Here is a 27836-nt window from a genome sequence, read left to right as displayed (position 1 = left end):
GCCACGTTATTGTGACTCATCGCCTGTATATATATATATATATATATATATATATATATATATATATATATATATATATATATATATATATATATATATATATATATATATATATATATATATATATATATAATATATTATATTTTGTCAATTCCATTATGAAAAGTTTCTGGACACAACGATCTTGTTAAATTTGATGTATTTCTTTGAAAGTAAAACGTTAAAGTTTTCCTGTTAGAAACATGTAGCTAACTAAATTCTTATTAAATTCATCCATTGTTTTTTCCTGCAGGTAAGTTATGCCAGAATCTCCACAAGACAGGACTCTCGCGCACTATAAGGTAAGCTGGACTTTTATTGTTTTAATAAGCAGGGCACTTGACAGGGGATCTTGCCTGTTGCCAGGAACAAGGTAAGAGGTACTCTGTCTTCCTGGGGAAGATTGTATTTGACGATATCGACGCCATCTATTGAGCGCATCAGACCCTAATTCTTTTAGGAGGGGAGGTGTGACGCTGTCAACGCCATCTGTTGAGCGCACCCGACCCCAGTTCTTTTAGGGGAGGTGTGACGCTGTCAACGTCATCTGTTGAGCGCACTTGACCCCCATTTACTGTTCACCGGTGGAAGGCTGTGATCGAATTTGATCCCTGTGTAGTTTCTGTCATACTAATCACATTTTAGTGATTTAGTGATTTATCCTTAATACTATGTGAGGTATTGGCGATTGGATCAACGTATCTCGGGATGGCTAAGTTAAGTTACGAGACGGAATTAATGCCCGTCGGTTAAGGCATTTTATAATTGAAGCATGTGTGGAAGCATGCTTGTGTGTTGCTGGAGACTTCCACCTACGTGTTGCTGGAGGGTAGGAGTGGTGCTTTGCCACCGTGATGATACTGTATAAGACTGACCCATGATTTACTGAGAACGGTGAACTCGCCGGCGTGAGGACCATAGAAAACAGACTCAGGGAGGGAACCTTAAGTGGTGTACAATAGAAGATTGAGTGGACTCGCCGGGAAAGAAGATTGCAGAAGTTTTATAGTGTCCTGTGCGAAAGTGACACCTTCAGTGTTATGTCATGTACATATGTGTATATATAGTTAAGAAGTACACTTGGTGATGGGTTCTCTTTAGCGTTGTTTAGTACCTTTTTCTTTAGATTTATTATTACTGTCAGTTCTTAATAACTTACCTATGACTCGGGGGTGGGATCAAGTAAGTAGAGGCACTAAGGCTCCATTAATACAGTTTAATAAGTAAAGAACCCGGTTACTGGCTAAGTGAGACCGTAACATTGTAAGTGGAGGATTACAGCTTTAAGGTAATTCTGGGAAGGTTATGCTCATCCAGAACAAACATTTAGAATCCTTAGCAAATACTAATTAAGATTTTTGTTTGTATATGGAACTTGGTTACAAAGTAAAATTAGAGGGAAACGTTGTAGAGGGAATACTTGGAAATCTTAAGTTACGGGTGACGGGAATGTACGTCAGTAGTCATCCGTGATGATTAAAAAAGAGAAAGATATATCACGCCTTCTGAAATATATCTTATTTCTTTAAGCGATATCTCACACTCTTGAGTAATACCTGGCATGCTCTTTAAGGGGACAAAGGTAGAGTTGCGGGTGATATTTTGTTGTAATTAGAGAGGACACATCAAAGGGTATCTGGAAATGTTCCATCTCCACGGGCCATGGAAAACATTTCTTGAGGTTTCGTGGCTCACCATTCAGCTCCACAATCCTCTTTTGTGTGGGAATCATCTTTCACTCCTTCCAGATGTCGTCCATCACTTCGTGACAACTACAATTGAACCCTCACTCCATCAGCCTACTTTTTACTTATCAACGTTGACCAGTAAAAGAGAAGTATTAGTATCCTGAAGGGAGGTGTCACTGTGAAGGTTACTGATTTTGAGATTTTAATAGAAATACGTTTCGAGGATTACAAAACACGAATTTTTGGTAATGTTTCAGTCTTTGAACTTGTGTTTTATCATCTCCGGTGCTGTGTTTTCACAGTTTCTCAGGAACTATGTTTCAGTGGCTCAGGCATTGTGTCAAAGAATGTCTGGTATTGTCTATTATGTCGTAGCATTTTTGGTTTTGTCTCAGGTTCTGGTATAGAGGTAGCACTTGAACTGCTCTTCCGATTTGTCTTAAAATTGATCTATTGTTTCGCCTTAAGATATTTAGCTGCTGAATGGCATGACAATAGATTTCATCTCTCGTTCTCTCACCTTCTCTCGTTCTTTCCCCCTCTGTCACACTCTCGCTCTCTCATCCTCGTCTCTCTCTCTCTCTCTCTCTCTCTCTCTCTCTCTCTCTCTCTCTCTCTCTCTCTCTCTCTCTCTCTCTCTCTCTCTCTCTCTCTCTCTCTCTCTCTCTCCCCCACCCCCCCTGTGTGTGAATGTGTGTGTAATTTCTTATTTAAAAATTTAATGTAACAAGTTATTATTTCTGAAAGCGTTTAAAGGGAATGGAATTTAATTAAAAATACACCTTTGGTGTTCACCAATATTTACTTTTTAATTTAGAGATATTAGAGAAAGCAAAACAATAAAGTTTTTATGATGAAATTTTTTATTTGCTACGACTGACATGTTTGGATGATCATGGAACGGCAGTAGTTGTGTGTGTGTGTGTGTGTGTGTGTGTGTGTGTGTGTGTGTGTGTGTGTGTGTGTGTGTGTGTGTGTGTGTGTGTGTGTGTGCCATGTTTCTTCCATTCCGAATTTCTTCTATTCCATGTTTCTCACGAGGTTCTCTTCCCCCCCCCCCGCTCACCGGGTCCCTGCTTTACCACAATCATACGCAGTCAAAATTAATGTCTTCTAGTAGAACGTGCCAGTTTTGCCTTGCATTAATTTGCATATTGCCAACTGTTACTCTCCGCTGCCTTTTGGAGTCCTACATCTCCGTTGTGCTCGAGGGACAAGGGTTGGTTCACTCGGTCCTCGGTTTGATGCCAGGGAAAAACTGCAGGCGAGTGTCTGAGAATGTCTGCAGGAATATCATGGGTGTCTGCAGGTGCCTGTAGGTGAGAATGGAGACCGCCTCCTGCCCCACTCTCACCTGATGGTCTTGGGAGGTAGGGGTAGGGAAGAAGCAAGTTAGAATGGAAGATAGAAAGGAAGGAGGATGGGAGGAATGAATAAAGGACGGGAGGGAATGATAGGATAGGACAAGGAAGAGAGGTGATAACGTTCCTCAAAATGTTGAGGACAGTTAGTGTATTTGGACCTTCATCCGGGAGAGTTCAAGCTATGGCGGATAGTGTGGATCGAGAGTAGTGTGTGTGTTGGGGCGGGGGGGGGGGGGGGGGTGTAGGTTTGACGGTAGGGGTCTGGTGGCTGTGGGTACTGTGGTGTGTGGTGGTAATGGTTGGTACTAGGGGGGGGGGGAGTTATGGTGGTAATGGTTGGTACTAGGGGGGGGGGGTTATGGTGATAATGGTTGGTATTGGGGGGGTTATGGTGGTAATGGTTGGTACTAGAGGGGTTATGGTGGTAAAGGTTTGTACTAGGGGGGCTATGGTGATAATGGTTGGTACTAGGGGGGGTTATGGTGGTAATGGTTGGTACTAGGGGGAGTTAAGGTGGTAAATGGTTGGTACTAGAGGGGTTATGGTGGTAAAGGTTTGTACTAGGGGGGCTATGGTGATAATAGTTGGTACTAGGGGGGGTTATGGTGGTAATGGTTGGTACTAGGGGGAGTTAAGGTGGTAAAGGTTGGGGTGATTGAAGTTTGGGAGGTAGTAGGGGAGTTTGAACATGTCAGTGTCGATACAAATATTTTGGAGGACCAAAACAAGGGAGTGGACTTCATTAAAAGCCAACTCACCTCCAAATAAAACAACATATATACAGTACTTAGGTCAGTAATTACGATTACCGAGATCTGGCATTGATTTAAAACAATTTGGCGTCGTTTTGAATTGTCATTGTCATCGTCGTCTGTTTTTCTTACCTTTTGATTTTTCCTGAAATTCGTACTGTTGTGTTTGTCGGAATAATTATATTTTCTCCGGCAAAAAACTTGCGAGGAACAGGAGAACTGGACGTTAATATATTCTCGGTAAGTGTCTTATTACGAGACATTTGCATAAGGAAACTGTAGAGGGGATGAGGTCGTCTGACACGGCTCTCCCCAGCTCTCCTATTGATCCATCCACCACCAGGGATTTATATATATATATATATATATATATATATATATATATATATATATATATAATATATATATATACATATATATATATATATATATATATATATATAATATATATATATACATATATATATATATATATATATATATATATATATATATATATATATATATATATATATATATAGATAGATAGATAGATAGATATAAAACCTGTAAAAATCGATTAATATAATGTTGTAAAACACGCTCTGAGAAACATTTCTCAGGTAACGTAAAATGTTTGTACTAAACTTTTGACACAATGGGAGGTAATGTTTAGAGAGGGTGAGGCCGGCGCACGAGGTGTGGGAGCAGCGCTACAAGTGTAGTTTCTTCTTGCTATGGCTTAACTTGAGGACATTATATGCTTTAAAACTGGTTAGGAGCGCCGTCAGTTGGAGGGGCATAATGGTGCCCATTGGGTTCATGTCAAGCCAACTGCTGGTAAGGGCTGGTGTAGTGCAGTGTGGTGTGATATGGTGTGTTGGGATGGTGATGGAGATAGTGAAGTTACCATTGTCTCTATACTCCATACGTCCTCCTCGCATACGTCTCTCCTCTCTCCCCTTCATCCCACAACTGTCAAACAATTTCCTCCTCACACTCTTTCCTCATATATTTATTTTCTGCGATGTAGGTGATGGTGTTAGTTGTGACGATGGTGATAGAGCTCTTTGACTCGCGAGTATATTGTATTCTATGTTAGACGCATCATGATGTCTGGAGTCGAGCGACCCGCACAAGACAGCCCCTCCTAGAAAAAATTGGAAAGGAAAACAAAATTATATTGAAATATTATTTCAACTTCAGCCACTCGTGTCGAAGAAATAGTATTTTCCATTTAATACTTACAAGTCATAAAAAAGGAGACTTGTATCTCATGACTGTGTATATATCTAGCATTCATACATGCCTGTGAATTTAGAATGTATTCATACAAGGCACAGAAACTATTCATACCGTGCATAGAATTTAGAAATCTTTCGTAAATTTTAACATTTTCATACAACGTGCGAATTTATTGGGTATTCATAGAGCAGGGTGAATTCTTTGCAGCGTTTGCGTACAGCGCTAATTATTTATACATTCATAAACAAATTTAAGTTATAATGCATTCATTCAAACTATCGTATTGATATATTCATAAGACACCGGGTATTTCTTCATATATGTTATGTATAACTAATTCGCTTTAACTTGTATTTCTCACTGAAGTGAAGTAGACTTTTAATATCCTGATTGGTTCTTAGGAGGCCTGGTCGAGAACCGGGCCGCGGGGACGCTAAGCCCGAAATCATCACACGGTTGGACAGAAACGAGCTGATTGACTGAAAGGTACGAACGACCCAATTCGCTGGGAGACGAGGACGACCAGATTGGTCGAGAGATAATGACTACCTGACTGGCATGGAGGCAGAAACGACCTGACTGGCTGGGAGACAATGACTTCCTGTTTGGGAGACAGTTACGTCCTTACTGGCTAGGGGACAGGAACGTTAGTTTCCATCGACGATAGTAACGGATGGGTGTGTGTAATCAACCATAAAGAGATCACATCATTTATTAGTTCAAACACAAAAACAAACACACACACACACACACACACACACACACACACACACACACACACACACACACTCACACACACACACACACACACACACACACACACACACACACACACACACACACACACACACACACACACACACTCATGATAGTGAAATGGGACAGGAGTCATTGCTGTAAACAACCAATGACTGGAAAGGCGGGATCCTTGAGTCAATGCTCGATCCTGCAAGCACAAATAGGTGAGTACAAATAGGTGAACACACACACACACACACACACACACACACACACACACACACACACACACACACACACACACACACACACACACACACAAACACACACACACACACACACACACACACACACGTCTCATGAGTGAGATGAGATCTCACTCATCAGCAGCCCGTGGAATGAATGTAATCTATAACACCATACTCTCTTTTCATTCTTAGCAGGGAGCGAGTATAACCCAGCATGCGTCGTCACCCCTTCGCTCAGGGTATCCTCTCTTTAGCCTCCCTCCCCAAACGCTGCAGCTCCCCACTTCCCCACCCCACCATCACCCCCACCATCACCCACACTCACCACCTCCCAGTATCCCTGCACAACGGACCATGAACGCTCTCGGTGCTCCATATTATTTACCGGGCCGGTAAATTGGCCCTTAATTCGGACCAAGGTTGGGGAGTACTTAGCAGAGGAAGTACATCAGGAAATGGACAGTTTATGGCTGCAAGGCAACGCAATGTTTACAGAACTGCAGAGATGGCTGCTAACTTGGGAGAGAGAGAGAGAGAGAGAGAGAGAGAGAGAGAGAGAGAGAGAGAGAGAGAGAGAGAGAGAGAGAGAGAGAGAGAGAGAGAGAGAGAGAGAGAGAGAATGTAAAAAATAGTAAGTAAGAATGTATGCACGCGCGTGTGTTAGTGTGTGTATGATGTGCTTACATAGACAACACGAAGGGACAGGCGGGAGGCTTCCTGGGTTAGACAACACTACCGCTCAACTGAACTGTTTTCGTGCAATATTTTCACTTTGCAGTATCACGGATTTTTTTTTTGTCTTTTGGTAATCTGCCAGCTGTGTGACAGGTGCCAGTTGGTGCAAGCACAGCAGCTGGGTGTTGATGAGATAGTGTTTGCCTGCTTTTGTGCATATGTCGAGTGTGTGTGTGTGTGTGAGTGTGTGTGTGTGAGTGTGTGTGTGTGTGTGTGTGTGTGTGTGTGTGTGTGTGTGTGTGTGTGTGTGTGTGTGTGTGTGTGTGTGTGAGTGTGTGTGTGTGTGTGTGTGTGTGTGTGTGTGTGTGTGTGTGTGTGTGTGTGTGTGTGTGTGTGTGTGTGTGTGTGTGTGTGTGTGTGTGTGAGTGTGTGTGTGTGTGTGTGTGTGTGTGTGTGTGTGTGTGTGTGTGTGTGTGTGAGTGTGTGTGTGTGTGTGTGTGTGTGTGTGTGTGAGTGTGTGTGTGTGTGTGAGTGTGTGTGTGTGTGAGTGTGTGTGTGTGTGTGTGTGTGTGTGTGTGTGTGTGTGTGTGTGTGTGTGTGTGTGTGAGTGTGTTTGTGTGAGTGTGTGTGTGTGAGTGTATGTGTTATGTGACGCTTACTGGTAACATCCTAACAGTAGTGAAGTTCAGTATTTCACTAAATATTTTCATATAAATATAAATATTATATTTATATGGTAAATATTTTCTAATAAAATTAGTAACAAATATATGAATAAATCGAAATAATAAATAATATTAATTTTTTTGTCTTGTCTTCGTGTGATTTCTTCATTGGTGTGCGAAAAGTACAGAGCAAAACGCACCTTAGACGCGTCTCTATTAGACACTCTGCAAGAATACGTCCATAAATGAGCTATTTAATAACAGGACCTGCAGTTGTACTTTCAAAGATTCAAAGGCCAACAAAGGTTTCTAAAATGAATGTGTATACACTCATGGATCTAGCTGACTATGCTTCACAGTTTGGCAAAGACACTAAGTGTCTTCATGTAAGTTGCTACAGAGACCGGAGGTGATATAAGGTAGATGGGAAGGTGTGTAATCTTCACTTGTTGATGTTACTGTGTTTATTGTAGTCAACGTTGATCTTGATGACACGGCATCTTAAGAAAGAATTTTGAGACTCATCAGAAGAACTCGAAGATGAATATTTAATATTCTGACGATAAAACGCTGGTGAATACGGATCACAAAACACACGGAGAAGGTAATTGACGTAATTGATTTTCTTAAAAACTATTAAATGAATCCAATGGAGCAAGTTGACCAGACCACACACTAGAAGGTGAAGGGACGACAACGTTTCGGTCCGTCCTGGACCATTCTCAAGTCACAATCGACTTGAGAATGGTCCAGGACGGACCGAAACGTCGTCGTCCCTTCACCTTCTAGTGTGTGGTCTGGTCAACATACTTTATTGTGACTCATCGCCTGCCGTTGGAGCAAGGCTAGACCAGTATACATATGGTGCACTTACGAAACCCATATATATCTCTCATCAATAATGGCGGCATTGTTGACATTTATTAAATAGTTTATAAGGTCAGAGGAACTAAGAGATTTATAACAATACAAATCTTGAGCTGTGAAGGTTCAAAGCTCTTAAACTGTTTAGTAAAGGTAAACAAAGCCGCCGTAAGTACAGGAAAGATGTACAGGATTACTTGATGAATCCCGATGCAGGTTGGTAATATCTGGCACTGCAGCGTTATGGCCGCCCCATTTGCAGTCTTGGTTAATGTGTCTTAATGTGTCGCCGGCCAGCCACTGCTGGCCTCGTAACTTGTGCGTCGGAGCGAGCTTTCGACTTAATATATGTGATCGTAAACTCCACACGAGCCGATACTGTCTTATTAAACTCCCCCTAAATACTAGCTCGCATCTCACGCTAAAATGATGGAACTCCGGCCAGGGCTGACATGCGCTCAGGCGGGCAATCCCGATATCTAGGTTTCCTCAAGATACCTGAAATCATTGCTAGACGCTGGAGACCGCTCTCAGACGCTGGAGACCGCTTTCAGGAGCTGGAGACCACTCCCAGAAGGCGGAGACCATTCCCAGAAAGTGAGACCACTCCCAGAAGGTGGAAACCATTCCCAGAAGGTGGAGACTATTCCCAGAAGGTGGAGACCATTCCCAGATGCTTAAAAACGGTTACCCAAAATCTCTTGCTAACCAGCCCTTAAAAAAAAAAATCTTCCCGAGTTTAAATCGTTCTTCTCAACTTCGACAAACTCTAGCAATCCCATTCCAATACGATGGAATTCAGGTTTGTGCTAAAACTATTGGATTATCACAACACAGGAACTAATCTTACTCTCTGAAGACCAAATTCACGTGTAATCATCTTTACCGCACTCGAAATATTGTTTACTCTGATTTAGCACCTAGAATATATGTAATTCTTTTCCATAGACAACTCTGGAAATTAAATCCCTTGAGTTTATTTGATAGAAATCTCTCAAGAACTTTAAGAATGAGGGTCATATAGGAACACTTCCTACCCAGGAGGAATTTTTTATTTACTTGAGACCCGGTTTTTGGGTCTCAAAACTAACAAAACCTGATATCCTAAATGATCTGATTCAAATTCTTACGCATTGTGTAATTATGGAGTTATAATCGAGAGAGTACACAGGTACTCACAGGTACGTATTCACAGGTCTGCGAGCTTGTAAACCACACAACGCCTCCCATCCCACTGGGAATCACCCCCACCACGACCCAAACATTACCTGAACTAGGCAGTAACCCACACCAAACACGGCTTCCTGGAAAATATTGTACTGTTTCCTATTCCAGTCGCTGGATCGTGTATAGTTGTGTGTGTGTGTGCACTCACCTAGTTGTACTCACCTAGTTGAGCTTTGTTTCTTTGGTCCCGCCTCTCAACCGTCAATCAACTGGTGTACAGATTCCTGAGCCTACTGGGCTCTATCATATCTACATTTGAAACTGTGTATGGAGTCAACCTCTCTTCCTAATGCATTCCATTTGTTAACTACTCTGATACTGAAAAATTCTTTCTAATGTCTCTGTGGCTCATCTGGGTACCTAGTTTCCACCTGTGTTCCCTTGTTTTCCACCCCTTTGTGTGTGTGTGTTTGTGTGTGTGTGTGTGTGTGTGTGTGTGTGTGTTTGTGTTTGTGTGTGTGTGTGTGTGTGTGTGTGTGTACTCACCTAATTGTTGTACTCACCTAATTGTTGTACTCACCTAATTGTGCTTGCGGGGGTTGAGCTTTGGCTCTTTGGTCCCGCCTCTCAACTGTCAATCAACTGGTGTACAGATTCCTGAGCCTACTGGGCTCTATCATACCTACATTTGAAACTGTGTATGGAGTCAGCCTCCACCACATCACTTCCTAAATGTGTGTGTGTGTGTGTGTGTATGTGTGTGTGTAGTGTACATCTACATTTAAAACTGTATATGTACTCAACCTTGCTACCTCTTCTCCTCTAACCCAGCCCATTTGGTAATTATCCGCACATGTACATAAATACTTCCATTGACATCCCTCACGTCCAATTACCAGCTGTGTCCTCTCGCTATTTACCGAGCTCTGATGCCCCCCTTGTATGTTGTTAAGTCCCGTCTAGATATGAAGCTCGGTTCCTCTAGACTATCTTCATATCCCCAGCCTTCTGAGTTCAGCTCCCTGCCTCGCGGCGAAGGTTTGCACTCTGTCAAGCTCCTGGTTGTGGTGGACGATGTGCAGCCTCCATTCTCTCACGCGAGGTGCACAGCGTTCACAATGATTTCCTTGTCCGGCTTCCTGAAGCCTGATCTTATGTATTTTAGCTTTACATAAGCCGTGAGGTCAGAGAGGTGAAGATGGGGGTAAGGTCAGGGACGTGTAGGTGGGGGGGTGAAGTCAGGGAGGTGTAGGTGGGGGGTGAGGTCAGGGACGTGTAGGTGGGGGGTGAGGTCAGGGACGTGTAGGTGGGGGGTGAAGTCAGGGACGTGTAGGTGGGGGGTGAGGTCAGGGACGTGTAGGTGGGGGGGTGAAGTCAGGGTGGTGTACGTGGGGGGTGAAGTCAGGGACGTGTAAGTGGGGGGGTGAAGTCAGGGAGGTGTAGGTGGGGGGTGAAGTCAGGGAAATGAAGGTTGGGGGTGAAGTCAGGGAGGTGTAGGTGGGGGGTGAAGTCAGGGAAATGAAGGTTGGGGGTGAAGTCAGGGAGGTGTAGGTGGGGGGTGAAGTCAGGGAAATGAAGGTTGGGGGGTGAAGTCAAGGAGGTAAAGGTGTCGTGAGGTCAGGGCGGTGAAGGCGGGAATTCCTTATAGAAGTATTCTTGTATAGGGTACTGAAGGTTTACAAAGGAATCAGTGATAATTACTGGCAAAAATCTTACTAGCACTGAGGAAGAAACCAACCACAAGGCGATACCTCGTTCCCTCTAATTATCAAGGCTAGAAAAAATGTGATCGATGTTATTCCTGGAGGCGAGTCTCCTATAGACTTTGACCGTCAGTGTGTCACCGCTGGAGTGTGTCAGTGTCTCATTGCTAGTGTAACTTCTTGGAAAGGTACTCTTTCTGTTCCCAAGAAGAAAGAAATAATGTACTTTGCGTTTGTGTGTATGGTTGTAAATGGGAGGGCACTTCTCCTCAGAGGAGAGAATAAATGACATTCGAGGGACCCATTTTGGACTCTGAATATGCACTTGAATATATTCATTTGAATGTGGATGAAAATATTCATGACATATACATTGAAATATAAATGTTCAGTTAATAACAAGAACGAAGAGCACCTGTCCTCTTATAGTAGAGCTCCAGCTGGGGGTGCAGGCCGAGCTTCGTGGTCGCCTCGGGTAATGTAGTGTAGTTCTGTTTGTACAGGTAGCAGCCCCTGATGAATCAGCAGCAGCACCAGTTATATCAACAGGAGAACCTGCAGCAGCACCAGTTATGTCAACAGGAGCACCTGCAGCAGCACCAGTTATGTCAACAGGAGCACCTGCAGCAGCACCAGTTATATCAACAGGAGCACCTTCAGCAGCACCAGTTATATCAACAGGAGCACCTGCAGCAGCACCAGTTATGTCAACAGGAGCACCTGCAGCAGCACCAGTTATATCAACAGGAGCACCTGCAGCAGCACCAGTTATGTCAACAGGAGCACCTGCAGCAGCACCAGTTATATCAACAGGAGCACCTGCAGCAGCACCAGTTATATCAACAGGAGAACCTGCAGCAGCACCAGTTATGTCAACAGGAGCACCTGCAGCAGCACCAGTTATGTCAACAGGAGCACCTGCAGCAGCACCAGTTATATCAACAGGAGCACCTTCAGCAGCACCAGTTATATCAACAGGAGCACCTGCAGCAGCACCAGTTATATCAACAGGAGCACCTGCAGCAGCACCAGTTATATCAACAGGAGCACCTGCAGCAGCACCAGTTATATCAACAGGAGAACCTGCAGCAGCACCAATTATATCAACAGGAGAACCTGCAGCAGCACCAGTTATATCAACAGGAGAACCTGCAGCAGCAGCACCAGCAGCATTAGTCTCAGCAGTAACATCAGCATCAATACCAGCAGTACCAGCAGCAGCAGCAGCAGCTAGAGCCGCACCGTAGTAAAAACTACTGCCAACAACAAGAGCAATAAGAGTAAGAAATGTATTGTATCTTGGGAAGGCTCTCCACAGCTTCAGCAGGGAGGGGGCAGCGCCATTTTGGTTCCCTTGAAAATCTATTCCAAGAACAGCTATCCTCGCCCCAGTACCTTCACCTGAACCTCGTTCAGAACATGTTTAGTTACACTGTGGACAGACAGCGTCGGACGAGTGTTTCAACCGTGAATAGGTGGGACGGATGATAGGAAGATAAATAGGTGGGACGGGTGATAGGAAGATAAATAGATGGGACGGGTGATAGAAAGGTGAGTTGGGAGGAGGGGAGAGAGTGGAGGAATTTCCTGACGGATGGGATGATTGGCCTATTATAGCAAGTGGGTGAAATGGCTGTCGATCCAGTTGGATGTGGAATGTGGGTGGGAGTGAGGCAGAACGGGTGGCATGTCGTAGGGTAGAGTTAGTGGGATTGAGGAAGGATGGGGAGGAGGGTGAGAGTAGGTGGGAGTGAGGTATGATGAGTAGCTTAATAAGGGGATGGGTTGAGTAGGTGGGGTTGGGTCAGAACGGATAACATGAGGGGTCGTGGATGAAGGTGGATTAGAAAGGTTAACTTTGTTGGGGGTAGTGGGTGAGGACGGGTGAAGTGGGGGTTGGTCAGAACCAGTGAGGTGGGGGGATGGTGGGTTGGAGTGGGTCAGCACGGGTGACATGAGGGGTGGAGGGTGGGTTGGGTCTGGTGGGTGGGTGGGGGGGCGGCCGGTGTGTGTGGTGATCAGGGCCGCCAGTAGCCTCGCAGCTGCCGTGGGCCACACTCACCAGCCCCGCCGCGCTTCCAATCCCCGCCCACCCACCTGGGCCCTCAATCCTTCCCCCCAGGGGACCTCGTTCCCCCACCCAGGCACTCCCAGGGTTCCCTCCAGACCCTCGTCATCGCCCTGTTTGCTGTGGTAACGAGGGATAGCCGCCCCCTTTTGCGCTGGCCACATCAGTGTAGTCTTCCCTGTTAATTAACGACAGCGTAGTGTGCCAGGAAGCCCCCACCCCCCGCCCTCATGGGGTGGAGGGTGGTAGTGTAGTGATGATATGACAACCTAATGGGCATGGCGCCAGGCACTGGAAACACTGGCATGAGTGCCAAGCATGACAGAGATGCCACCGCCCTATGTTGGGCTACGTGAGTGACCACACTTCCCCCTCAAGGGAACCCTCGTATTCTACGTGAAAATGGTGTGATTAGGTGTTGTACTTGTGCTGCCTGGACTCGGATGTTGAACAATACTGTGCCAGTTTCCAGATACTTCTGTTACCGCTTCGGTCTTCAAAACGTTATAATCATTGCTACCCAACGGAAACTTGTAGAAAGCTCTGTACAGACAATAATTATTAGAATATAAAAAATCGTCCATGTCAAACTCCAGAAAAATAAAGAAATTGGAAACCAGTAGTTGTAACATATAATGCAGAGCGAGCAACGTAGCGGGTCTCGCCTCCAGGATAACTCCATCACCACTCCGGGGCGAACATCACCTCCAGATTAGAAACCAAAATATTGGTAGAGGAAACACGCTCGCCAGGCAGGAGCTCCGGACCACACTTGTCATTTCCGCGCTGAGATTCTTGCCTTCTCCCCGCCATAAGGGTTCGTCACGCAGGTTCGTCTTGTGTATAGGAACTCTTCTCCTCGGATCTCGTTTATTACTGCCTGTTTTCTTTGGCATAGTTCTGTTTTTTCTTTAATATATAATTCATCTTTTTGTGGAAGCGTCTTAATTCTGGTACTGTCTTGGTCTCTGGATGCCTTCTGCCGATATCTGCCCATCAGTGGTGCAATTACTGGGGGGTTGGGGGCGGGGGAGAGGGCTTGCTGTGTGAGACAACGGTATCCAGCTCCACCCCGATGTTAAGCTGACGTTTGACAAGACTTGTATTATCCACCGTCCCTTTTCCTGTCACACGTCTCGCCTCACAGCCATCCTCTCAGCTTCCATTCCTCTTACCTGCTTCAATATCTGCTACATTCCTAACCAGCCAGCTTCACTCTCACCGCCCCCCCCCCTCAATACTGTCCACCACCCTCAATACTGTCCACCACCCTCAATACTGTCCACCACCCTCAATACTGTCCACCCCCCTCAATACTATCCACCACCCTCAGTACTGTCCACCACCCTCAATACTGTCCACCACCCTCAACACTGTCCACCACCCTCAACACTGTCCACCTCCCTCAACACTGTCCACCACCCTCAATACTGTCCACCACCCTCAACACTGTCCACCTCCCTCAACACTGTCCACCACCCTCGGCCCCTTCCTAATCACCTCTCACCCCCATTCCTACGATTATCGCGTTTCCCCACTTACCTCCTCCTTCACTTCCCACTTCCTACCTCACAAACTGCTCACTGTTTTCTTCGTCTCTTGCCTTTCATTCCTCATTTCCATTTCCCCTCTCCCACCTACCCATTTCCCCTCTCCCACCTACCCATTTCCCCTCTCCCACCTACCCATTTCCCCTCTCCCACCTACCCATTTCCCCTCTCCCACCTACCCATTTCCCCCTCTCCCACCTACCCATTTCCCCTCTCCCACCTACCCATTTCCCCTCTCCCACCTACCCATTTCCCCTCTCCCACCTACCCATTTCCCCTCTCCCACCTACCCATTTCCCCCTCTCCCACCTACCCATTTCCCCTCTCCCACCTACCCATTTCCCCCTCTCCCACCTACCCATTTCCCTTCTCCCACCTACCTCTTTCCTCTTCTTATTTCCTTTCTCCTACCTACTTATTTCCATACTCCCACCTCACTTTATTCCATTTACTTTGTCTAATTCCCCTTTCAACTTAGGCATTTAGCTGCTGCTCGACATATCGACCCGTGACGGTAACATTCTCGACCGGATGACTTTAAGCTCGTCTCTTCGACCCTCATTGGAATGATGCTGATACTGGCGTGACCTGTGTCACTCGACATTGTGGGACCTGAGTCACTCCACACTGTGGGACCTGAGTCACTCCACACTGTGGGACCTGAGTCACTCCACACTGTGTGTCCTGAGTCATTCCACACTGTGGGACCTGAGTCACTCCACACTGTGTGTCCTGAGTCATTCCACACTGTTCTGAGTCACTCCTCACTGTGTGTCCTCCAGCTTGCAGAGTGTTTGTGGGTAACTTTCTGTTCCAGGCGTTACCTACGTGACATAACACAGATCTCAGATAACACGACCCCTCACACGACCCCCCCTCCCCCTTCTACGTGCTTCTCACCCCACATATTACGCCCCCTTACTCACACAATACGCCCCTCACCACAACAATTTACGCCTCACCCCCCACAGCACACCCCTTCATCCTCATAGCATGCCCTTCACCCCCCACAACACGCCCTTCTCCCCTACAATGCCCCATTCCTCCCTCACCTCCCTAGCAGCCTCTTAACAACATTCACCAGCACAAGAGGACAGACATTAACCGATGCCACACATGACCCCCCCTCTCTCTCTCTCTCTCTCTCTCTCTCTCTCTCTCTCTCTCTCTCTCTCTCTCTCTCTCTCTCTCTCTCTCTCTCTCTCTCTCTCTCTCTTTCTCTCTTTCTCTCTCTCTCTTTCTCTCTTTCTCTCTCTCTCTTTCTCTCTCTCTCTCTCTCTCTCTCTCTCTCTCTCTCTCTCTCTCTCTCTCTCTCTCTCTCTCTCTCTCTCTCTCTCTCTCTCTCTCTCTCTCTCTCTCTCTCTCTCTCTCAACACATCTTTTCTAACATAATGAACAATTTCCAAAATCCTGGAACGTTTCCGCCTTCTCATAACCCCTACCAACACCTCCACTCCATTACCAACACCTCCACATCACCAACACTTCCCCCTCGCACCACTATCAACATTCCCACACTATTATCAACATTCCCACGCCATTACCAACTCCCTGACACCAATACTAACTTCTTCATACCACTACCAACAAACCATCACCCCTACCAACACACCCACAACACTACCAACACACCCACAACACTACCAACCCCCCCACAACACTACCAACACACCCACAACACTACCAACACACCCACACCACTAACAACACACCCACAACACTACCAACACACCCACAACACTACCAACACACCCACAACACTACCAACACACCCACAACACTACCAACACACCCACAACACTACCAACACCAATACACTCTCATCACAAGCAAAATCTGATAAAAGTATTATTTTATTCATTCTGTTTTGCATTTCATTTTATTTTTGGTGGTTCACGTTTTCCAACACGAAGCGGTCAGCGAGGGCAGGTCACAAGCACAGTTCAACGGGGGCAGATCACAGACACGGGTCAGTGAGGGCAGATCATAAGCACAGTTCAGCGGGGGCAGATCACAGACACAGTTCAGTGAGGGCAGATCAAAAGTACAGTTCAAGGGGGGAGATCACAAGCACAGTTCAGCGGGGGCAGATCACAGACACGGGTCAGTGAGGACAGATCACAAGCACAGTTCATCGAGCACATAAACACAGTCCGTCTGTGCGTGTTTCCCTTAAATATTACAACTTTTTACAACTGCACGTCCCTATATGTTATCTCTTCAGAGTTTTGCTGGTTTTATTTTTAAAGTTGAGACGAAGAACACCTTTTATTTTATATATATATATATATATATATATATATATATATATATATATATATATATATATATATATATATATATATATATATATGTCGTACCTAGTAGCCAGAACGCACTTCTCAGCCTACTATGCAAGGCCTAATTTGCCTAATAAGGCAAGTTTTCATGAATTAATGTTTTTTCGACGACCTAACCTACCTAACCTAACCTAACCTACCTTTTTTCGGTTACCTAACCCAACCTAACCTATAAAAATAGGTTAGGTTAGGTTAGGTAGGGTTGGTTAGGTTCGGTCATATATCTACGTTAATTTTAACTACAATAAAACAAAATTGACCTCATACATAATGAAATGGGTAGCTTTATCATTTCACAAGAAAAATATTAGAGAAAATATATTAGTTCACGAAAACTTGGCTTATTAGGCAAATCGGACCTTGCATAGTAGGCTGAGAAGTGCATTCTGGCTACTAGGTACGACATATATATATATATATATATATATATATATGTCGTACCTAACAGCCAGAACGCACTTCTCAGCCTACTATTCAAGGCCCGATTTGCCTAATAAGCCAAGTTTTCATGAATTAATGTTTTTTCGTCTACCTAACCTACCTAACCTAACCTAACCTAGCTTTTTTTGGCTACCTAACCTAACCTTACCTATAAATATAGGTTAGGTTAGGTTAGGTAGGGTTGGTTAGGTTCGGTCATATATCTACGTTAATTTTAACTCCAATAAAAAAAAAATGACCTCATACATAGAGAAAAGGGTTGCTTTATCATTTCATAAGAAAAAAAATATAGTAAATATATTAATTCAGAAAAACTTGGCTTATTAGGCAAATCGGGCCTTGAATAGTAGGCTGAGAAGTGAGTTCTGGCTACTAGGTACGACATATATATATATATATATATATATATATATATATATATATATATATATATATATATATATATATATATATATATATATATATATATATATATATATATATTAAAGTAGTATTCCCTTTAGGCTTTGCCCCCTGCAAAGGCTTCAGTTCCTTCAATGTATAACACATGACTACGTGTCTTAATCTGCAGAATACCTATTTGGCTAAACAAGGCCCAATTTATATCCTCCCAAACTTATTCAGATATATGTGTGTGTGTGTGTGTAACCTTCGCTTGAAACAATCCAGCGATCCTGTTTCTATTATATTCCCGGTAATTTGTTCCACAAATCAACCACCCGGTTTCCTATCCAGTATTTACCCAATATTTACAGTATTTACCCGGTATTTACAGGAGTTACAGTATTTTCAGTATTTACCCAGTATTTATGCATGTTGAGGACTGCTGCACAACGCTTTCTTGTAAGGTCGGGTTTAAAGTTTTCGGTAGAATGATCCCAGTAGGCATAATATCCAAGAGTAACCTTAATACAACGTTGAACTAACTTTGATAACCCTTAATACAACGTTGAATCAACTTTGATAACCTTAATACAACGTTGAACCAACATTGATAACCTTAATACAACGTTGAACCCATTTTGATAACCTTAATACAACGTTGAACCCACTTTGATAACCTTAATACAACGTTGAATCAATGTTGATAACCTTAATTGAACGTTGCATTAACGTTACTCTTGGATATTGTGCCCACTGGGATCCCATGATCGAGTAATGTTTACTCGACGTAGGATTAACATTTTCTACGTTGATTCCGTGTCCAATAAACGTCGTTTCTTGCCTCATAGACTAGGGTGAAGTTAGATCAATGGTCAAGGTGATTTTAAGTCAAAGGTCAAGGTAAATTTAGGTCAGTAGTCAAGGTGAAATTAAACCAGTCTGTTATGAAATTGTGCCATGGGTCATTGTGAATTTAGTAAATAATCAAGGTGTAATTAGTCCAATGCTGAAATAGTGAAAGTGCAAAATAATGAAAGCATAATTAGGCTTTAGCATAGTTGACGATATCAGTTTCCTGGTTGAAATTATGAGTCCGATAACTGGCCGTGTCGTCATCTGATATCCTTTTCCAAATATACTAATTTCTTGTTTATGGGCTGTGCATATCTGCCCGCTAAATTTATATCAACCCCTGTGAGCCCAGAGGATCACCGACGGATTGGTCTTGCAGAATGACCCGCTTAGGTGTGACTTTTGTGTGGTGTTGACCTTGTGGTGCTAAAACCTTATTGATGGTTTGTATGCTGTACTGCCGGCTCCATTACCATCCTTCAGTAGCATTTGCATGCACAAGGATCCAGTGTTTTTGTTCTGTTTAGCGTTCCTTGGTCTGTATAGCTGTGTAGGTCGTTTATAGCTGTGTACGTGGCTGGTTGTACTCGACCCTCTGCATACGACCTCCTGTACGCGACTTGTCGAGTACAACTACACAAGGCGGTGTACCCCGCCTGTACATAGAGATGTGTGCACAGCAGGATGTACTCGACTGCGACTCTGACTCATAACAGCAGCACTCTGGTGTTAGTGGCAGCCAATCAATAGTCGGGAGATGAGTGATGCATCTCTTCTGTCGCCAGCACTGATCCAGTTGATTGTTACAGTTACTCCTTGTTTGTCTTGTATGTTTTGTTTGGCAATGACATGTTTGTGACTTTTTGTTTGGCTACCCCTTGTTTGTGACAGTGGTTTGTGGCTTATTGTAGTCACTTATTGGTTCGTGGCAGTGTTCTCTGTTTGTGGTGGTAGTGCCACCATGTTTGTTGACATCATTTGTTTGCAGCAGTTGCTACTTGTTTGAAGCAGTGTTTTTTGTTTGTTTGTGGCTGTGGAGGGTGAAAATAGACTCATCACCTAGCTCTTCGACACTGACTCATTAGAACAGTCACACTACGTGACCGTTCACCATAGAATCACTCATCACTCATCAGACCGAGGAAATTTCTCAGCCCCTGGCAAGAGCAGCCACCTCACAGTTGAGACACTGGATCGCAGATATATTGTTGTAGACCTTTGGTGTCTGTGTCATGGGGCACATGCCAGTGTTTCGGTGTCTCTGACAGTGCTCAGACTCTCGTGACAGTGCTTCGATGTCTACCGCTTACAGTCCAGGAATCTTTGGCAGTTATTTATATCCTGGAAGTTGAGTGTTATAAATTCCCCCAGAAGTGACTCTCTAGTCTTTAGCTAGTGGCTAATTTGAACCTCATAAGTGTCTCTTTGCGTTTAGTTGTGACTCGACAGTGAAGTTTATTAGTGACTAAGAATAATACAGTGAATTATATTTGTGAGTAAGATTAGCCACTCAATATCTTACTGTCAGCCTAAATAAATTGTTTATATAAACTAAAAATCCTCGATTTTGGTAATATTGAAATATATTTTCCTCTCTATCATTAATGCTTCTATTTCAGTGGTTCTTGACTACCGAATTTTGTTTTTGTTTTATTTTACATTTTTACCGGTGAGGGGGGGGGGGGCGGTTTGTCAGGGTGACCCAGTAACCTTAACATACACTGTGATGTATAACATAGTAGTGACAACAAATTAGTATACTCTTGTATACTGGTTTTTGTATCAATGAAAACAACGTCCATTTGTGTGTGGTGGGGGAAGGATACTCCTTTCGGCAATCATCTTTTCGCCAATCCATCATTCTTGACTGAAATTAAATTTAATTTAATTAATTAATTGAAATTAAATTAGAAATTGACTCATTTCCTTCGCTTTCCTTGCCATATTTACATTTAAAACTGTGTATCTCATTGGCACCGACAACTCTCTCATCTAGTCCGTTCTACTTATTTACGACCATGATACAGAAAAGCGTTTTTTTTTCTGACAGAACTCAGAGGAAAGGCTGTGAAAGACATAATGGACTATATCACCCAGAAGTGTAAGAAAGCCGTAGATAAGTTTGTCCTGGTCCAAAAGGACAAAGTTTGAAATGCTAAGTGTTTAATCAAGAATATATGGTGGTAAATCAACTACGTCGAAGGGCATGGAGAAACTACTGGAATAACACCAGAGAGCAGAGGAATATATCAGGGGCCAGGAATGAGTACCTCAGTGTAAGAAGAGAAGCAGAGAGACAGGATGAAAATGACAGACCACGTAAGAGTAAGAGGCTAAAGGATGATCTGGACAAACTTGAAGGACTGGCCTCACAAATGGTTACTAAAGTTCAACTCAACTAAATGTAAAGCAATGAAGTTAGGTGGAGGGAGCAAGAGGCTACACTTAAGGTACCAAATGGGAGACGAAATTCTCCATGAAACGGACAGAGAGAAGGATCTAGGTGCTGAAATCATACCGAACCTGTTTCCTAAAGACCACGTCCAAAGGATATCATCAGTGGCATATGCATGCTGGCTAACATCAGAACTGCCTTTACAAATTTGTGTAAGGAATCATTAAGAACCCTGTATACCACATATGTCAGACCAGTCTTAGAGTATGCGGCTCTAGGGTGGAATTCATATCTAGTCAATCACAATATGAAGCTGGAGATTCAAGGGTAAGCGACAAGACTAGTCCAAAGAACTGCGAAATAGAAGTTACGAGGAAAGGAGACATAAATTGAACCTCATATCGCTTGAAGACAGAAGAGATAGAATAGACATGATTACCACATAACAAAAATTTCAGTCGAATTGATAGAGTGAATAAAGACCAAGTATTTAACACGGGTGGTACTCGTACAATGGGACACAGGGGAAAATTTAGTATCCAAACGAGCCACAGACACAATAGAAAGAATTGATCTATGTCAGGGCAATTAACAAATGGAATGCAGTAGGAAGTGATTTTTGTTGGACTCGGATTCCATACACAGTTTCAAATGTAGATATAATAGAACGCAATAGGCTGAGGAACCAGTACACAAGTTGATTGACAGTAGCGGCGCGGGACAAAAGAGCCCGAACTCAATACCCTCTAGCACAATTAAGTACAATTACGCGATATACACACACACACACACACACACACACACACACACACACACACACACACACACACACACACACACACACACACACACACACATACACGCGCGCGCATTCTAAGCCTCAGGAAGAGTTAGAATATATGACAAATAAATGCCCCTCTGCTGTAATTAACATAGATCAGTATCCGGACCTAGTTGCCCATACCAAGCTGGCGTACCGACCATGGAAGCTGCTCTACCGGACTGTGCTTCAGGATTAAACTCACACCAAAATTCCATTCATTCCTCGTTTTCTTCGTTGTTCATAACACAGAATTTCATTCGAATTTTAATTTGTTGTTTTCATTTTAGACCCTTTTTCGTCGCTCCGTTCTTGGGTGGTGGAAGAAAGCAGGGCTGGTAATACTGTTACGCCACTGTGTATTTGTTATGCAAATTTCTCCTGGGCTTATTCTGTGCATGTGTTACTCGCGGGGCGTGTAGAGAGAGAAGTGTACCCACCAATGCCTACAGTATACCTTCTGTTAAGGCTGCAGTTTCTGCACACCCAGTTTAGCTCCTGTTAAGAATATCAGGAATTGCGTCTAAAGGTGTGACTTATGTTGTTGGCTATGGCATAGGGTGTTGGGTGTGGCTTGGGGTCTTTGTTCGTTGGGTGTAGCTTTGGTTGTTAGTTGTGTGGGGTTTAGGTTGTTAGTTGGGTGTGGCATAGGGTGTTAGTTGGGTGCGGCTTAGGGTGTGGTATGGTGGATTTGCGTTATATTTAAAACAAATTATATAGTATATATTACATGGGGTGCGATGTGGAATGTATTATGTATTGTATGTATTATATGTAAGGTGTGTGTGTGTGTGTTGTGGTATGCAGCATGAGTATGTTGTGGGGCGTATTATAGTTTCCATAATGACAAAGACTTTCAAACCGGTCCAGGGAAGCACCAGTTGTGGCCTAGTCAGGGGACTCAGGAGTTTCCAGTCACCAACCATTTAACATTATTATTGTACAAACTCAGGATAATACAACACTTATATGTATTTTTAAAAGTTAAAGAACAGTAAACCTATTTTATATTCAGAATGATTTATGAAGTCTTGAACGTGAATTTGCTGAACATTTTTTATTTTTTGTTAAGAGTAATTTTCATGAAATGGGAAAACTAAATAATTCGTGCCATGGAGTGTAGATCTGTTTCTCCAGTGGTGGATGGTGACCTCCACTTGAGGCTTGAACCATGTTTCCTGGGGGTCACTAGTATAGGTTTAGGGAAAGGTCCTCGAAAATGTTTTCTGGGGAGCCACTAGGATATGTTTAGAGGAGGGCCCCTCGAGAATGTTTCCTGGGGGCCGCTAGGATATGTTTAGAGGAGGGCCCCTCGAGAATGTTTCCTGGGGGCCGCTAGGATATGTTTAGAAGAGGGCCCTCGAGAATGTTTCCTGGGGGCCGCTAGGATATGTTTAGAAGAGGGCCCTCGAGAATGTTTCAGGTGAGGAAAGGACGTGTTTCCAGGGGCTGCAGCACCCACTAAAAGGGCCAGGAATGCATTTCGAAAGGGGAAGGAGAGCACGGGTCTGGGGAACGAACACGTGTCCGGAGGGCAACCACGTGTCCGCGGGGGATGTGAACGTGTACTGGGGACGATCATGCTTCAGGGGTGGTAGAGGTCCGAGCATCTTTCAAGAGGGGGCAGGGGTTTGACGATGTTTCTAGCAAAAAATCGAAAACTGTTAGCACTGAGTGAGCTGCCATGTATCTGACGTGGCTCTGTGGGCAGAGTAACTGGTCCAGAGTGTGAAGGCTGCGCTACTACAATAGTATTTTGTGGAGAAAAAGGGGCATAGTCAGTTCGTACACGAGACTATTCGACACAGCTCGCTTCTTGTTTGTTATAACTGTATTTTATATATATATATATATATATATATATATATATATATATATATATATATATATATATATATATATATATATATATATATATATATATATATATATATATATATAAATTATTTCATAAATATATATATATGTCATTATTTCCTAATGACATGGATATATATATATATATATATATATATATATATATATATATATATATATATATATATATATATATATATATATATATATATATATATATATATATTTATATATATAAATTGGTTAAATATGACCGAAAAAGTAAGATTAATAATTCTAACACGAATTTTTTCAATATTTCTTATGTTTTTCTTCACTGTCGGTGGTAATGAAAATATCAATTCTCCAAAATTCATTTTTTATTAATGATCTGACGCCTAGAAGCGTTTCGTAAGGGCTTCTTACATTCTCAAAGACTTCTTTACACTTAACACTACACTTATGAACTACAATTTTATGATACACTTGATGCACTGTGTATGAAACATTTGACATAACCCTCGCTTTTTATTGGTTTGGGTGAGGTGGGTACATGAGAATAGAAGTAACTGCAGAGGGCCTATTGGCCCATACGGTGCGTTGAAGTGGGTAGAATATAGTTGTGCATTAATTGGCTCTTGATTACTGCAGCAATCAACAGCCAATTGATTGGTACGATTATTACCACAAACTGTGTAGCGAGTCGCGAAGATGAATTTGTTGTTTAATTAAACTGTAATATTTAATATAATTATAAAATTTGATACTATTATTTCCTAATGACATGGATAAAATTATAGAAAAAATTGTATTTTTGTATAACGTACATCTTTAGATGTTTATAATGTGTTGGATGACACTATTTACTATCAAGGCATGTTTTAAGAATGCTTTTAATAGTTTAAGGGAATAACCATAATTTTAAATATTTTTTTATTTATGTTTAAAAATAAAAATAATTCTTGGTGTGTGAGACGCTTGTAATAATAAGGATTTTATATATTATTATTTATATATAATTCATTCTTATTTTTAAATACTTTTTCGAACATAGACGGAATGAAGGACATAAACTGCAACATAATAATTGAAGTTTTGTTTATGATAAACAAAGGAAAATAATGCAAGACGTTGATTTAGTAATATTAATTCCAGAGGAAAATGTAATTGTTATTATTGTCCATGATAAGCCTATGTTTGTAATTTAGACTTCTCTAAGCATTTTAATATACTTTGAGTTTCTGAACATTTCTTCTCGTCTCCTCCCCCTCCCCCCTCACTTCTCCATCTCTCGAGGGGGGAATTTAAATTCTCTAAGAAGTGATCTAGAAAATTTTAAGAGTGGACATGGGGTATTCTCTCATTCTCCACACTTCCCCACCTATACCTCCATATCTCCCTTATCTCTACCTCCACACCTTCCTCACCTCTGTTTCTACACCTCCCTCTCATCATTCCTCGTCCAACTCCACTCTACCCCAAATCTACTTCCCAATCCTTCACCTATCCACCCTAACCCCCCACCCATTCTAGTCCCCGATCCAAGTGAAAGCCTCTATCCCCCACGGAAATCTATTCTACCTTATGTGAATATAATTTTGAGTTTGAACATTAAATATTACTGTTCGCTTACTGGAAATTAATTAATTATATTTTTAGTAAATATTTACTGTGTTGATGTTCCATTCAGAGCTTGAAATCCCCCGGTGAGCCAGTGTGGTGAGGGTTGCATCGTGAACCAGGCAGCCCCACCTGCAAGTCTAGCGTTATTGTAAAACAAATTTTTATTGCAGTTTTCTGGATAAGTTATTATTGTATCTTGTGTAATGTTGAGTGGAGGGGCAGAGGCGCCGGCTGGAGTGTAACCACGCTGGCTCCACCGGCTTATTATGCTCTTCATTTAAAGTTTGGGATTTATATGAGCGGGGACTTCGCACGCGCATATACCCACGCCCACACTCACACCCGTACCCACGCTCACACACGTGCAGCCTCGGACGCACCCATGCATGCAGCGACAACGTGCATGTGTGCATGATGGCAATTTTGTCGACGTTTAAGTGTTAACACTTTAAAGTGTTAACACTTAAAGTGTTAAGTCTTGGTATTTTCTTCGGCCACACTTGGCCAAAGAAAATGGTCTGTACATAAAAGATATAAAACACGAGAAATTAATTTGAAAAATTGTGAAAAATGATAAATTGAACAAAAAAAATTGAAATGTTAATAATAATGTATAATGGAAATGCTATATATATATAGAGAGAATAATGCTGAAAAATTTATTGAGAATCTGGATAATAGAGATAATGTTAGGAAATAGTGTATGAAGAGACAATTATATTATGAATGGTGAATGAAATAAAGGAGTTTACAAAACTATTAATATACTTTATTAGACCAGTAAGAGAAGCTGTATGTATCATTTACGAGTTTTCTCTTATTATTCATTTCCCAGGCGGAGTTTATACTGGGTATTTCTTTATTGACAATATTTCTTTATTGCCATTAGCTCTTGTGTCTCGAGTATCGAGGATTGTGGGCGTTGCAGCGAGCGAGACGAAGAGAATTTGATGTGTAAATAATGTGGCAGGGGCAGGAGGCCTTGATAGAGGAGACCGGCTCATGTAACACACACAGAGACCCCCGTGATGAGCCTCTATATAGGGGACGGAGACTAGTGTGTGTAGTGGGGAAGACCAGGCTCCTCGCGCTGCTCTCATCTGGCTCCAGCTTCCTTCTGGCACTTTGTCTCACTCCCATGGATCTCTATAGTTATCCTTTGGTACTTCATCTCCCTGTCACTCCTACTTTACGTAGGACCCTCTTCTCCACACTGTCAGTCCCCTCAGAACCCACTCCTCCACACTGTCACTCCTCTCAGGACCCACTCCTCCACACTGTCACTCCTCTCAGGACTCACTCCTCCACACTGTCACTCCTCTCAGGACTCACTCCTCCACACTGTCACTCCTCTCAGGACTCACTCCTCCACACTGTTACTCCTCTCAGGACCCACTCCTCCACACTGTCACTCCTCTCAGGACCCACTCCTCCACACTGTCACTCCTCTCAGGACCCACTCCTCCACACTGTTACTCCCCTCATAACCCACTCCTCCACACTGTTACTCCTCTCAGAACCCACTCCTCCACACTGTCACTCCTCTACACTGTCACTCCTCTCAGAACCCACTCCTCCACACTGTCACTCCTCTACACTGTCACTCCTCTCAGGACCCAGTTACGTTACGACCCATATAATTCTCATTTACGTTAATATAATTGCCAGTCAGGTTTTATCATTCAGTTTATCATGCAGGGTTCCGTGTAGGGGCTGTATAATCTAGCGTGTCTCACGGATGTCACATTCAGTTTTCTTGAAGGTTTCTTCGTTTCTTTTGATTGCCAGTTTCGCATATTTCGATTATGCCTGCTCATAGATACTCTTTTCCTGTTTTCGTTTCGTTTTCTTTAGTCTTCTTCTCCCTCCTCGTTTAAGTCCAACCACTTGGACTGGACGGTAGAGCGACGGTCTCGCTTCATGCAGGTCGGCGTTCAATCCCCGACCGTCCAAGTGGTTGGATATTTCCGTTCCCGCAACCTCGTCCCATCCTAAAATCCTTATCCTAACACTCTCTTCCAAGTGCTATATAGTCGTAATGATTGGCGCTTTCCCCCGATAAAACCTTTCTCTCGTTTATAGATGTTGAAATCTTACAGTCATGTATCCAATCATTCATGAAACTTGGCCTTGGCTTCGTGTTTGTGTTCCTCCTTTAGGCTCTTGATATACAACACGAGAAATACATGAACCGAATTATGTGGAGTTCCACTCATGTTCACGGCTGTTCTTCCCACCTGATGAAAGACGTTTTTACGTAAGAGAAATGTTTCAAATGACATGTAACTTGCTCTATATTGCTGTTACTAACGTTGTTAGGATTGTGAGAAATGTTTACAGTCAAGGTTGTGACAAACATTGGCACTCAAGAGTGCGAGAAATGCTCACTGTTAACGACATT

The 27836-nt window shown here is 43.0% G+C and overlaps 1 protein-coding gene across 1 annotated transcript in view; it reads left to right on the top strand.

Annotated features, from left to right (window-relative positions):
• Nucleotides 1-13171: 13171 nt before the first annotated feature.
• Nucleotides 13172-27836, top strand: part of LOC123752409 (uncharacterized) — a 270374-nt gene continuing 255709 nt past the window's right edge. The window contains exon 1 of the mRNA XM_069312957.1: nucleotides 13172-13320. The gene's annotated coding sequence lies outside the window, so the exon portion shown is untranslated. The remainder of the gene's footprint in view (nucleotides 13321-27836) is intronic.

The sequence above is a fragment of the Procambarus clarkii genome, chromosome 7 (genome assembly GCF_040958095.1).
Source record: "Procambarus clarkii isolate CNS0578487 chromosome 7, FALCON_Pclarkii_2.0, whole genome shotgun sequence".
NCBI lineage: Eukaryota > Metazoa > Arthropoda > Malacostraca > Decapoda > Cambaridae > Procambarus > Procambarus clarkii.
The sequence above is the reverse complement of the archived record's forward strand: the minus strand, read 5'-3'. Positions and strand labels throughout refer to the sequence as shown.